General features: G+C 42.6%; 1 long non-coding RNA gene across 1 annotated transcript in view; it reads right to left on the bottom strand.

Annotated features, from left to right (window-relative positions):
* Positions 1-295: 295 nt before the first annotated feature.
* The window catches only part of LOC134927647 (uncharacterized), an 83,200-nt gene continuing 68,293 nt past the window's right edge, over positions 296-15,202 (bottom strand). The window contains exon 3 of the long non-coding RNA XR_010177697.1: positions 296-464. This is a non-coding gene — a long non-coding RNA (uncharacterized LOC134927647). The remainder of the gene's footprint in view (positions 465-15,202) is intronic.

Raw genomic sequence — 15,202 nt, forward strand, 5'->3', positions numbered from 1 at the left:
CTCCTATGCATGAGGATGTAGGGTGGGTGCTATTGGGCCTTGCACATGGGCCCACTAGCTTCTTAAAACACTGCTGGTGTCACAAATAATATAAACTAGAACCAGACAACCTGTGGCTTGCTATCTCTAGTGGAACTACAGCTCTCAAGCATACTCTAGTTGTAGCCAGAGGCTGGGTGGTCATACTTAGACTTGAGAATTTCATCAGTGCTGGTGGCAAATGTAAAACATGATTACAAACTGATCTGTGAGATACGGAATGGACTGTATATGATTGTGGGTTGAATACCTTTTATACCAGGGTGGCTTTTTTCAGGCCCATTCTGGCCCTGTGCTGTGTAGTGAGAAATGTTTAAGTTAGTAGAAATACTCTGATGCAGGAGAGGAAACATAGAAGTAGGAGCCTGGCCATTCAGTATAATCATCAAATCCTTTATTGACAATCAAATTATAGCACAGAATTGCTGCAAATGAAAAAACATAAAAATTAAATATTAAGATATATTATTGCTTGCAAAAAAACATAGAACTTGACGGTTGATAAGTACCACTTGGACACACACACACACACACACACACACACACACACACACACACACACACACACACACACACACACACACACACACACACACACACACACACACACACACACACACACACACACACACACACACACCTTAATTTTGTCAGGAGCCAATTAACCTAACAGTATATTTTTAGATTGTAGGAAGAAACTGGAATACCCTAAGGAAACCCACGCAAGCACAGCTAGAATGTATAAACTCCACCTGTACTGCCAGTTCATAGCTCTACACTTCCATGATTAGCATTTTGGTGTTTACATCACTGTGCAATTATTATCAACACTGTATTTTAATTGCAAGTATAGGTGCATGAAATTACTGATAAAATTCCTAATTTAGATGTATTATTTGTATAGTGTTTATTTTCCTATATTTTTTAAATCATTTTAATGTCACCATTCTAAAAATATTTGACGTTTAGTGATCTTGTCTACACAGTAAGTAATATAGAAACAGAAATAAACAGAAAACTCATGTAAATGTATTAGTATTCTATATTTCCTTCATTCTGGTCACATACTTTCACACTCATGTATTGTTTTTATCCCGGTCACGTAGTTTTATTGTTTCACATATCACAAAAATATCAATAGATGTCAACTTATTTGGCACACCATTTATCAAAAGAAGTCATTTCACATATCCTGGCTTGGTGTAGAGCTCTCAGTGCTGCTTTTTGTTTAGTTATAATACTTTCTTTCTTTGTGTGTGTACTTGAGTTTTCTGACTGGATATTGCCAGCTGTATAACAATGGAAGCACTCTATAACAAAAGCTATGTAATCAGCTGCTATGGGCACATTAGTCAACTTATAACAAAAAATAAAACTATTTTCCTAAACTGTCACAACTGCATCTAACAACTGCATCTAATGAACAAATGTAATGATAAAGGATCTTGAACACAAAGATTTTGCAATGACTGAGATTTTTATTTCCATGAGTATGAAAGTAGAATATACCCTGTCGGAGTATAGCAACAGCTGCAGGCTGAGTACTACATGAGAAGCTGTAATGGGGGGACTGTAGGTGGCACTGTGTCTTAACTTGTCACTAATGTGTTTGTGTATTAATTAGTTTCAATAGGTTGTTATTGTATACTTACTGTCTTCCCAAATCCTTTTGCTAAACAATCATGTTGTTGATGTAGAAATTTACTTTATCGCACTTTGAGGTGTCTTATAAATAAAAGTTAATAATTATTAATTATAAATAATTCTGGTCACAGTACAAAAACTTCCCTGCATATTTGATGCTTGAACTAAGCTTATTCTGGAACAGGTCATACACCTAGACAGGGCAGCCTTCGGGGAGGGAAGGGGGGGATGGGACGGGACTGGTATCCTGGGCCCTCACATAGAGGAGGGCCCACTCCTGGCTCCTACCGCCACAGTCTGCACCAGTCTATGAATCAACATCAGGCTGATGCACAGGGAGTGAAAAAAGAATACTCGGTGCTGACTTAGTAAGGGATCTCCTGTACGCAAACACTAATATTCCAGGTATGCTGCAGCTCTATCAGAGAGATCACTGAGTCTCCAAAAAAGTGGAAGCTAAAGGAAAAATATTAAATAAAGCGCTACATAGCTGGAATCAATTTATATTATTTTAATCACACAATGTAATCAACAAACGACATAAACATAACATACACACATAAACCCGGCCGGTATTAAAAAGGTATATGAATTTAAAAATTAATTAAAAACACTATCAACCCATACAAATTTCATATATCACAGAATGACCTCCATTTCATTTGTCACCAGTAAATGTTATAGCACTGATATAACGCATTGATCAACCAGTTAAATGTATACAATTGACCAAGGGGCCACTGGTGATTAGAACTTTTCCTTCAGTCACTTTGTAGCACAAAGGTAATTAGGCTATGAACGTCCACAGCATATAGCATCCAATATTCTGTCAAAAGCTATGTCCATAGATGTAGATTAGGAACTAAGCACATATGCATCCATATAGTAATGAGTTAGTTTGTTAGTTTAGCCAGCAATGTCCATAACCTAGGTTATATTAGCATCAGGTTAATCAGTCACTCCGGTCCACTCAGAATTAACATGGATATGCAACCACACTGATATGTTGCCCTCTAGCTTGGGCTCTAATAATCTTTCCTGGACACTGGTTACTGAGCCGGCTTGGTTGTTAAGGGTACTCACCGACCAGCTGATTGTTTACTGTGTCAGGGTCTCCACAACCGACTCCTCCCTTGAGTCCCGCCGCACCTCAGATCCGTTAGCGCAGTGATGTCCACAGATAGATACAATACCAGGTCCGTGTGCCTTAGACCTCTCAACACGTTTCTCTGCCTATACAGTCAGCGGCTTCCTCAGGAATGATGCTAATATAACCATATACCTTTTAATACCGGCCGGGTTTATGTGTGTATGTTATGTTTATGTTGTTTGTTGATTACATTGTGTGCTTAAAATAATATAAATTGATTCCAGCTATGCAGCGCTTTATTTAATATTTTTCTTTTTGGTGCACAGGGAGGACTTCTTAAAACAAGCCTTTCCTGCGCATCAGATTTTGGAGAGCCACAATATACCACCTATATGTAACATTACAATGTATGACATCATATAGGGGAGAAGCAGTGAGGCAGTATTTTTTATTTTTTGGGGGAGGGAGTGGCCCTATCTATTTTGTCAGTCCTCGGCCCCACAATTTTTAATGGCAGCCCTGCTCCTAGACACATCATAACAGACAAATACTTGCAATTTATTCAGCAGTTTAGGAGTTAAAATTAGCAATGGCTTAACTAAACAATGCCAATTATCAGCTATGGAACTGTAAGGTTAATATGCTGGTATTCAGAGTTGACTTGTGGGAGGTTATTACTACTATATAAAGACCAAAAATAGAAAAAGAAAGACAGCCAGACCTGGTCACCCATAAATGTTTTTGCAATAAAATTGATTGTGAATACAGGTTGGCATCTCCTTGGTTCACGATGTCAAGAACCAAGGAGATACCAACTGGCGTTCACCTATAAGAGGACCATAACTGTTTAAAAGGAAAGCAAAAAGTTTTCTTAGGCTCCTGCACAGGTAATTGCATTATGTATAGCCAGAATAATAACTATCTTGACGTAATAGATAGAGAGAGGTGTCCACCCTAAAATATCAGGACAAGTGGAATACGGGGTAAGGCCAATGTAATAACCTAGCGGCGCCCCCCAACAGTTTTTAGAATCATTTGACAGCAGAAGAAAAGGAAAAAGAAAACTTGTTGGGTGGGGGCACAACTTGTACGTTAATCTGAATAAAATACTTTATTATGATCCGTTAAAAGGACAATTACACACACTTATAAACAAGTGACCCGTAATAAAAAATATTCAGTTTTAATGGCGGCGCTGTGTCTGCTGATCATAAATGTTATTTTCACCTAAATGTTAAGATGCATACACACAGTGAGATCCTTGCTTTGCCCAGTTTTAATTATGCAGTTTCCTTGAACTCCCCCAGAGCCCAGATAGCACAGATTTTGACTATTTGTACTTTCGATTTTGTATATGTACGATTTTGACTAAGTGCCAATTTTGACTATACATTTAGATAGTATACTAGATAGTCAAGATTGACTTGCCTGCACAGTCTATCTAGCCTTGCGATACCGACCCCACGGGACCATGCATCGGGATTGAATCTGTATCACAAGCTGCTTAACACCTTGTGATTTCCACTAACTTTCCTTGCTATTTTGACTATATAGTCAAAATCGAAAGGAGAAATCTTACCATGTGTACATACCTTTAGAGATAGATAGAAAGATATCTAGATAGATAGATTAGACTAGATACAGGGCTGAACAGCAGAGGGTCTAAGGAGGCCACTGCCGCTGAGCAGCAGAAATCTCCTCTCTCTCCCTGTATGATGTGTCCGCTGTACAGCAGCGGTGTGGATCATAGGGTCGACCACACTTAGGTCGACAGTCATTAGGTCATCCACTATTTGTCGACAGTGACTAGGTTGACACCTGAAATAGGTTGACATGGTCATTAGGTCAACATGAACAAGGTCGACATGAGTTAAAAAAAAATGGTGGCATTTTCTTCATAAAGTGGCCGTGTACCCCAGTTAGTGCACTGTGTCGCCTCACATGGCTCACTTCGCTTGCCATGCTTCGGGCAAGGTGCCTCGCTCTGCTACCGCTTCGCTTGGCACAGGTTACCATTCTGAATTGTAGTCCATGTGGATTGTAAAGTATGAAAAGTAAAAGAAATTAATTTTTTTTAAAAACTCATGTCTACCTTTTCCACGTCAACCTAGTGACCATGTCGACCTATAGACCATGTCAACCTAATGCATTTTGACCAATAGTGGTTGACCTAATGACTGTCGACCTAAGTGTGGTCGACCTAAAGACCGGATACCGTACAGCAGTACAGCAACCTGGATCCATAAGTTATTAATATTTCACACTTAATCAGAGGCGTAACGAGGGCGCGGCGAGCAGGGTATGTGCCCTGGGTACCGTTACAGGCCAGGCAGAGGGGGCGCTGTCCAGTGGAGAAGTGCACCCATGTGAACCCATCAGTGTGTGTGCTGCTGGTCATCCCTCCCAAGTGCTGATGACTGCGTGGGAGGTAGCTGCAATGTTCAGAGGAAGCAGTTACCATTGCCCCCTTTAGCTTGCTTTCGATGCTGTGCCTTGTATGTCTGCCCACTGGAGAAGCTGCCCGACATACTGAACTGCCGGCATTACTCCTGCCTACACTGCGCAGTAGTGGGCTGGGCTGGGGGGCACTCTCGCTCGTAGTGAGAGAGTTCAGTAGGAGTGGCCACACTTTCCAGGCAGTGTCTTTAACTGCACACAGCATCTCCCAGCCATCGGTCACACAGGGTGACAGATTTAGGAGGAGTTTTTGTTGCTTTTTTTGTTCTTTTTCAAGCTACTGTAAGGCGCGCTGCACACTTCCTGCATGCGCCATGCGAATCTCCAGATCATGATCTGCTCCTCTCCAGTGCAACTCTTTCCCATTCATGTGGCTCCACCTCTTCTAATCCTGCACTGATAGATGAAGGCATTTTATACACAGCATGTTGCATGTAACAGCTTTAGATCAGCGTTGCAGCAGCTCCCAGTCAAAGGGCTAGATGCATCATTGCCTGGAAAGTGATAAAATGGAGAGTGAAAAATGACCAGCCAGTCAGCTCCTAACTGTCATTTTCCAAAAGGGGCCTGTGAAATGTCAGTTAGGAGCTGATTGGCTGGTGCTTTTTCTATCTCCATTTTATCACTTTTCAAGTGATGATGCATCTAGCCCAGTGTCTTATGTGAGCTCTATAGAAATTATGACTGTCCGGCTGGCACCGATCCCATATCTTCTCTTCCAACAGGTAAGATACTTCACCCCTCCCCCCACTTTTTTTTTTAAATATAAATCGTCATCTTTCTTTTCCTGCGTATGTCAGCTTCTCTACCCTTTTCTCACCTGTGCCAGTATTCTGACTTTTTTCTCTCTGCACCAGCATCTCTTCCCTACCTATATCTATTTCAGCCTCTCTGCTCATCTGTCTGTGTCAGCCTTTCTACCCATTCTCTGTGCCAGCCTCTCTTCCCTTTCTTTTGCACAACTCTGTCTAGCCATCCTTTGCACCAACCTACATGCTCGTCCTCTGTTAGCGCCAGCCTTTCTGCACAACCTGTCTGCCCCAGCCTGCCTGCCCTCTGTCAGCACCAGCCTTTCTGCACATCCTCTGTCTACACCAGCCTCTCTCCCTTTATTCTGCAACAGACGTTATGCCCATCCTGTCTTCGCCAGTCTGTCTGCCCATTCATTATCTATGCAAGCCTCTTTTCCTTCTTCTGTGCCACCCTTTCTGCCCATCCTTTCTACCGATCTGCTGTTTGCACCAGCCTCTCTTCCCTTTTTCTGAAGTAGCCCCTCTGCTCATTCTGTCTGCACAAACCTTTCTGCCCATTAGCTCTCTACGTCAGAGAGCCAGACAGACTCTTTTTTCCTCAGTGACTGCTTCTCTGCCAGTCCTCTGCCTGCACCAGTCTTTTTTCCCATCCACTGTCTGTGGTAGTCTATGTTAATCCTGATCTGTTCTTTTCATCTCTGCACCAGCTAGTTTGCTCTATTCCTGTCTGTTCTAGCCTCTCGACCTTTCCCCTACTGTGCCAGCCTCTCTGTTCTTCCCCTGTATGTGCTAGCCCCTTCACTTGGCCTGTCTGCACCAGCCTCTTTTCCTTGCCCAATCTGTGCCAGCCTCTCTACCCTTGCCCTGTCTGCGCCATGCTCTTTTTTCTTTTTTTGCCTTCCACTCTGCCCTGCCACTGTCTACATACACCCATTTACAAGCAGGAGACAGACTTAGTCACTAAGTCTGTCTCCTGCTTGTGGTCGGGATGTACTAATCTTGATGTGTACATCTGGCCACACATCGCCAGGCATCGTACCGATACTAATCGCATATGTACTTACATGTGCGGTTAGTTTTGCGAGGAACAGCTCTTCCGATAAGGGCTGTCCTTTGTGATGTGCCCCCAGCCATGGACTTCTGGGTTTATGACCTGTGAGTCCGTCTGTACATGTACAGAAGGCCACGGTGGCCACGTGGCATGCTGGGAGGGATCTGATTAGATCTATCACACATCGAGTCATGGCAGGCTTCGGCGTTACCCTCCGCATTGGAGCCCCGGTTGTGGGGCTTTAGAACATTCAGAAATGTGGTAAAAAAAACAAAAATAGTTTAATACATCCCGTCCTGTGTATGTCTTGTTGCTTTCTTTCCTCCTCTGTGTATTTGGTCTCTTATTAATTATATATGTGCACCTCTGTATTTCATCAGACTCTGTTTGCCTCCGTTCATTGTGCTTGTGTATCTCTGCATTGTGTGTCTGCCCTATGTTCTCACCTATGTATGTCTGTATCCATTTACTCCTCTTATTATATCTGACATCCCGACCAGTTTCTGCATTTGCACAATCACCCATTTTTACCTTTGTGCCCCTCCCACTTTACCTCTTGCCTTAGTCTTCTTCCCCTGTTTACCTCTTTCAACACTTATCTTTCTACTTTTTTTTCATCAATAATTTTTAATAAAACAAGTTTTCTTTTTGCAAGGGGAAGGGGTACAGAAAAGAAAGAAGGAAGGGGTGGGGAGGTACATAGAACCAAGGGAACGGAATGTAAACATACAAATATCACAATCTACAGAAAGTCAAATATAACAATCCAATATAGATACAATAGAAAAAAATTAGTGATGAGCGGGTTCGGTTTCTCGGAAACCGAACCCCCCCGAACTTCACCCATTTTACACGGGTCCGAGGCAGGTTCAAACCTTCCCGCCTTGCTCGGCTAACCGGAGCGCGCCCGAACGTCATCATCCCGCTGTCGGATTCTCGCGAGATTCGGATTTTATATAAGCAGCCGCGCGTCGCCGCCATTTTCACTCGTGCATTGGAGATGATAGGGAGAGGACGTGGCTGGCGTCCTCTCCGTTTATTGTTGAACTTGATTGCTTTATTGCTTAATTGTGGGGAGGACTGGGGAGCAGCTGTTAGGAGGAGTACAGTGCAGAGTTTTGCTGATAAGTGACCACCAGTTTTATCCGTTCTCTGCCTGAAAAAAACGCTCCATACCATATCTGTGCTCAGTGTGCTGCATAATATATCTGTGCTCACACTGCTTAATTGTGGGGACTGGGGAGCAGCTGTATTATATAGCAGGAGTACAGTGCAGAGTTTTGCTGACAGTGACCACCAGTATACAGAAACAGAAATTCGGCGCTAGGGCTAATCAAAGCTATGTATATATTTTCAGCCAATGCTTATTTAATACACCAATCCTACAGCAGCTGTTAAAAAGGGAATACTCAACCCTTAAAATAGCACAACACCAACAAACATATAAACAGCGCTAGATTGAAAGTGTATATAGTTTTTTTAAATAAATGATTAAAAATATATAAATATAAAATATAAACAGTGTTTACCGGTACCGGAACTATTGCACATACAACTCTATAATCAATTCCAGCTTATTTATAATTAATTAATGATCATGCACAGATGGTAAATTGGTCCCATTAGTACGGACTTCATGCAATTAGAATCAGCTGAAATGGTAACTTCTTTTCAGTGCACTGAAGTAAATTGGTTACTTGTCCAATTTCAAGTTTTTTTGAAAAGTGTTAATTTGTAGTGGAAACTTGGACAGGAACTGTGATCAGAAGATGTTTAAAATAATGAAGCGCATTGGTATTTCATATCACCTTTTGAAAGTATTACCCGACTCCCAGCAATGGGTGTTTTTAGGGAACTCCCGGCTCCTGGTGCCTTCAGCACATTAATGGTGCCATATCCGGAGAATCCAATCGGGACTTCGTAAGGGTGAATTTACCAGGTAGTAAGTGTCAGTACCGGACACCGTGCAGGACGTCTTACGCGTTTCTCCACCTTTTGTCCAGTCGGCGGCTTCCTCAGAGACGTTATAATGAATGTCCCTATAGCTTTTATATAGCGGGTCTCGGCCGCTCGTGCCTGCGCATTCCATTTGCGTTCCAAACCTCGTCTCAGGTTGGAACGCTTGCGCATGCGTATGTCTACATTTTCTGTCCTTTCCTAATGTAGCGGCTTTCCACGGACCACTCGGAGGATACTCTATTGCCTTTCACTGTAACAATGTCTCGAATAGAGCATCCACATTGTAGCATGTAGCAATACCTTTAATAGTTCATTCTAAAACATTTACACTATTCAACCTAGGGACACATTCATTTATTTAACGTAAATCTAACATAAAAAGTAATAAATTAATTTATAAATAAATTACAAATAAATTACACATGGAACAAAGCACTGGCTGAAATATATGAACTTTATAGAACACATATGGGCATATTGGTCACACATACATATCTCAATGTATGACCGAGCTCGCAAAAGACTTAACATCGTCACAGATAATAGGTGTATCTGAATGATGTCGTTTTATTTTAAACATTTTAATCTAGACAGTAGCATTGCTGTAGGTCTCGCATTTTAGAATTATGCGGTTTAGATCTAATTCATTATCCATCCTAGAAGCTTAATTAGACTCTTCAAAAAACATATTCTACAGAGACCTACATATACATATGGATGGGGGGAAGGGAGGAAAGGGGAGGGAGGAGAAAGGAGAAGGAATGGAGGGAACCAACACCTTGTGCACAACTGTGCACTTGACCAAAAACAAACCCTACTTGTGTACATACACACGTCCTTATATGTACACACAAGCACAATTGTATATCCGTCGTCTTCTAGGAGGAGTACAGTGCAGAGTTTTGCTGATAAGTGACCACCAGTTTTATCCGTTCTCTGCCTGAAAAAAACGCTCCATACCATATCTGTGCTCAGTGTGCTGCATAATATATCTGTGCTCACACTGCTTAATTGTGGGGACTGGGGAGCAGCTGTATTATATAGCAGGAGTACAGTGCAGAGTTTTGCTGACAGTGACCACCAGTATACGTTGTCTGCCTGAAAAACACTCCATATCTGTGCTCAGTGTGCTGCTTTATTGTGGGGACTGGGGACCACCAGTATAATTAATATTATATAGGAGGAGTACAGTGCAGAGTTTTGCTGACACAGTGACCACCAGTATACTATATATAGCAGTACGGTAGGCCACTGCTGTACCTACCTCTGTGTCGTCATTCATTAAGTATACTATCCATCTACATTCTATACCTGTGGTGCATTTTAGTTTTGCAGTTTGCTAACACAGTGACCACCAGTATACTATATATAGCAGTACGGTAGGCCACTGCTGTACCTACCTCTGTGTCGTCATTCATTAAGTATACTATCCATCTACATTCTATACTTGTGGTGCATTTTAGTTTTGCAGTTTGCTGACACAGTGACCACCAGTATACTATATATAGCAGTACAGTAGGCCACTGCTGTACCTACCTCTGTGTCGTCATTCATTAAGTATACTATCCATCTACATTCTATACCTGTGGTGCATTTTAGTTTTGCAGTTTGCTGACACAGTGACCACCAGTATACTATATATAGCAGTACGGTAGGCCACTGCTGTACCTAACTCTGTGTCGTCATTCATTAAGTATACTATCCATCTACATTCTATACCTGTGGTGCATTTTAGTTTTGCAGTTTGCTGACACAGTGACCACCAGTATACTATATATAGCAGTACGGTAGGCCACTGCTGTACCTACCTCTGTGTCGTCATTCATTAAGTATACTATCCATCTACATTCTATACCTGTGGTGCATTTTAGTTTTGCAGTTTGCTGACACAGTGACCACCAGTATACTATATATTAGAGATGAGCGGGTTCGGTTTTACTCGGTTTTACTCGGTTCTCAAAACGGCATCTAATTGGCTCACGGATGTCACGTGTTTTGGATAGCCAATAAGATTCGGTTTTGAGAACCGAGTAAAACCGAGTAAAACCGAATCCGCTCATCTCTACTATATATAGCAGTACGGTAGGCCACTGCTGTACCTACCTCTGTGTCGTCATTCATTAAGTATACTATCCATCTACATTCTATACCTGTGGTGCATTTTAGTTTTGCAGTTTGCTGACACAGTGACCACCAGTATACTATATATAGCAGTACGGTAGGCCACTGCTGTACCTACCTCTGTGTCGTCATTCATTAAGTATACTATCCATCTACATTCTATACCTGTGGTGCATTTTAGTTTTGCAGTTTGCTGACACAGTGACCACCAGTATACTATATATAGCAGTACGGTACGGAAGGCCACTGCTGTACCTACCTCTGTGTCGTCATTCATTAAGTATACTATCCATCTACATTCTATACCTGTGGTGCATTTTAGTTTTGCAGTTTGCTGACACAGTGACCACCAGTATACTATATATAGCAGTACGGTACGGAAGGCCACTGCTGTACCTACCTCTGTGTCGTCATTAAGTATACTATCCATCTACATTCTATACCTGTGGTACGCCTCTTTTTTTCTTTGCATCATGTGCTGTTTGGGGACAATTTTTTTGAAGTGCCATCCTGTCTTGACACTGCAGTGCCACTCCTAGATGGGCCAGGTGTTTGTGTCGGCCACTTGTGTCGCTTAGCTTAGTCACACAGCGACCTTGGTGCGCCTCTTTTTTTCTTTGCATCATGTGCTGTTTGGGGACAATTTTTTTGAAGTGCCATCCTGTCTTGACACTGCAGTGCCACTCCTAGATGGGCCAGGTGTTTGTGTCGGCCACTTGTGTCGCTTAGCTTAGTCACACAGCGACCTTGGTGCACCTCTTTTTTTCTTTGCATCATGTGCTGTTTGGGGACAATTTTTTTGAAGTGCCATCCTGTCTTGACACTGCAGTGCCACTCCTAGATGGGCCAGGTGTTTGTGTCGGCCACTTGTGTCGCTTAGCTTAGCCATCCAGCGACCTCGGTGCAAATTGTAGGACTAAAAATAATATTGTGAGGTGTGAGGTGTTCAGAATAGACTGAAAATGAGTGGAAATTATGGTAATTGAGGTTAATAATACTATGGGATCAAAATGACCCCCAAATTCTATGATTTAAGCTGTTTTTTAGGGTTTTTTGAAAAAAACACCCGAATCCAAAACACACCCGAATCCGACAAAAATTTTTCGGTGAGGTTTTGCCAAAACGCGTCCGAATCCAAAACACGGCTGCGGAACCGAATCCAAAACCAAAACACAAAACCCGAAAAATGTCCGGTGCACATCACTAAAAAAAAAATACAAAGTTATCTTGAAAAAGATACAGATAAACATGGGTCAAACAAGGAAACAAATCAATAAACAGATAATCAATAAAAGACACAGGGCTAGTAAGGTAAGGCCGATGCATTGGGCGGAAGAATAAGCCGAGTCAGTTAGGGGGAAGGCAAAACACCCCCTCCAGCAGTGACGTAGTCATGCCATTCCCTCCATTTCACCATTGGGGAGGAGGCAGCAGAAGAGTAAGGCATGAACTCAGTTTCCATAGTAAAATGGAATTGAATTTTGTTGGTGACTAGGGATATAGGAGGAGGGGAAGCTTGTTTCCAGCTTTGGGCCAGTGCAGCCCTAGCAGCTATACAAATATGCTCCACCAGGTATCTCTGATGAGGTGGTATCTCAGCCGGAAAAATGTGGAGCAGAGCCGCTGCCGGAGAGGTGGTGAGGGACAGGTGTAAATCTCGCTCCAGAAATGTTGAAGGGAAGGACAGGACCAGAAAATATGGCCTACTTCCCCACAGTTACGCCAGCAATATTTGGAACAAGACTGCTAGAATGTATGTAGCCTATCTGGTGTTAAATATAGTCTATTAAGGAGTTTGATATGCATCTCCGTGTGATTCAAGCACTTGGACATTTGGTAGGAGGAAATAAAAATTTGTTCCCATTGGGCTTCAGATAGGGGAAGATCCAAGTCTTGTTCCCATTTCAGCTGCGCATTAGACTTTATAGTAATAAGCAAGCTGACAAGCGTCCTGTACCAAAACAAGATGTCCCCTCTGGAGTCACACAGAGATACACGCGTTAAGACAACCTGGGATAATGGGTTCAGGGGAGCCACCTGTTAAGGCAAACCTTTGTACCAGTGGTGAATTTGGAGATAATGCAATTATTCTCCGCTGGGGAGATTATATCGAGACTGGAGTTGAGAAAACGATAGCATAACATTAACATCCAGAAGATCCCCCAAGGCAGTCAAACCAGGTAGAGAGATTTAAATTAGGGATTAATTTAGCTATCACTCGTAGTGAAACAGTAGGATAAGGAAATTAATGCCCAGGCAGGCGAGTCACCAATTTATCCCAGATTTGTAAAGATGTTCTAGTGGCGGGGAGGAGGGTCAATAAGCGGGGTCTAGAGTTTGGGTGTATCTTAAAAAGGTCTTCTAAGGGAAGGTCCAAACTCCCAGTACATTCAAGAGATACCCATCCCACTGCAGGCGCCCCACTCAACCAGTATTTTAGCTGGGCCAGCACACATGCCTCCTGTTAAAGAACCAGGTCAGGCATATCTAGCCCTCCCTTTCTGCGAGGGAGAATCATTTTGGACCGAGCCAATTGGTGTGACCGTGCCTTCCAGACATAGCGTAGCATTATAGCTCGACACCTATCAAGGTGCGTTTTAGGGAAAAGAAAAGGTATGGTTCGGTATAAGTACATGAGTTTAGGTAAGAGAGTCATTTTGAAGGCTGCTAGGCGGCCAATCCATGAAATATCATAAGATAGCCAGGACTTAGTCAGGTGTAAAAAACTATTAATAAGTGAAGGTAAGTTAACATCAAAAACAGAGTCCGTAGATGGTGGGATTTGGATCCCCAAACACTGAATTGTAGCCGAACGCCAGTTATATGGATATTGTGATTGAAGGGTGGACACTATGGGAGCTGGGATATTAATGGGGAGAGCATCTGTCTTTGTCGTATTAATTTTATAAAAGGAAGCTTCACTATACTGTCCTAAGATAGCATGCAAACATGGAAGAGAGGATAGCGGGTCCGTAACAAACAGAAGGACGTCGTCCACAAAGAGGCACAACTTGTGAGTTGTAGTGCCAATAGTCACCCCTGGGTAGTCCCCAGACATCCTAACCTTCTCAGCAAGGGGTTCTATGCCCAACGTAAATATTAAGGGTGATAGAGGGCAACCCTGTCGGGTTCCATTAGTAATAGGGAATGTATCGGAGCGGAAACCATTACTAAATACCCTTGCAGAGGGGGAGCTGTATGAAGATAAAATCGAAGAAAGAATATGGCCACTAAAACCAAACTTGTCTAGAACCGAGGACATTAGTGATGAGCGGGTTCAGTTCCTCGGAATCCGAACCCGCCCGAACTTAACCCATTTTACAAGGTTCCGAGGCACACTCGGATCCTCCCGCCTTGCTCGGTTAACCCGAGCGCGCCCGAACGTCATCATCCCGCTGTCTTATTCTCGCGAGATTCATATTCTATATAAGGAGCCGCGTGCCGCCACCATTTTCACTCGTGCATTGGAGATGAAAGGGAGAGGATGTGCAGCGTGTTCAGTGTGCTGCAAATATCTGTGCTCAGTGTGCTGCAAATATCTGTGCTCAGTGTGCTTGCAAATATCTGTGCTCAGTGTGCTTGCAAATATCTACGTTCTCTGCCTGAAAAACGCTCCATATCTGTGCTGCATTTTAGTATATAGTAGGTGGACAGTGCAGAATTTTGCTGACCAGTGACCATCAGTATTATAACAGTACGGTACAGTAGTCCACTGCTCTACCTACCTCTGTGTCATCAAGTATACTATCCATCCATACCTGTGGTGCATTTTAGTTGTGCGCAGTATATATAATAGAAGGACAGTGCAGAATTTTGCTGACCACCAGTATATAATATATATCAGTACGGTACAGTAGTCCACTGCTCTACCTACCTCTGTGTCATCAAGTATACTATCCATCCATACCTGTGGTGCATTTTTGTTGTGCGCAGTATATATAGTAGGAGGACAGTGCAGAATTTTGTTGACCACCAGTATATAATATATAGCAGTATGGTACAGTAGTCCACTGCTCTACCTACCTCTGTGTCATCAAGTATACTATCCATCCATACCTGTGGTGCATTTAAGTTGTGCGCAGTATATAT

Source organism: Pseudophryne corroboree, chromosome 5 (assembly GCF_028390025.1).
Source record: "Pseudophryne corroboree isolate aPseCor3 chromosome 5, aPseCor3.hap2, whole genome shotgun sequence".
In the NCBI taxonomy this organism is placed as follows: Eukaryota; Metazoa; Chordata; class Amphibia; order Anura; family Myobatrachidae; genus Pseudophryne; species Pseudophryne corroboree.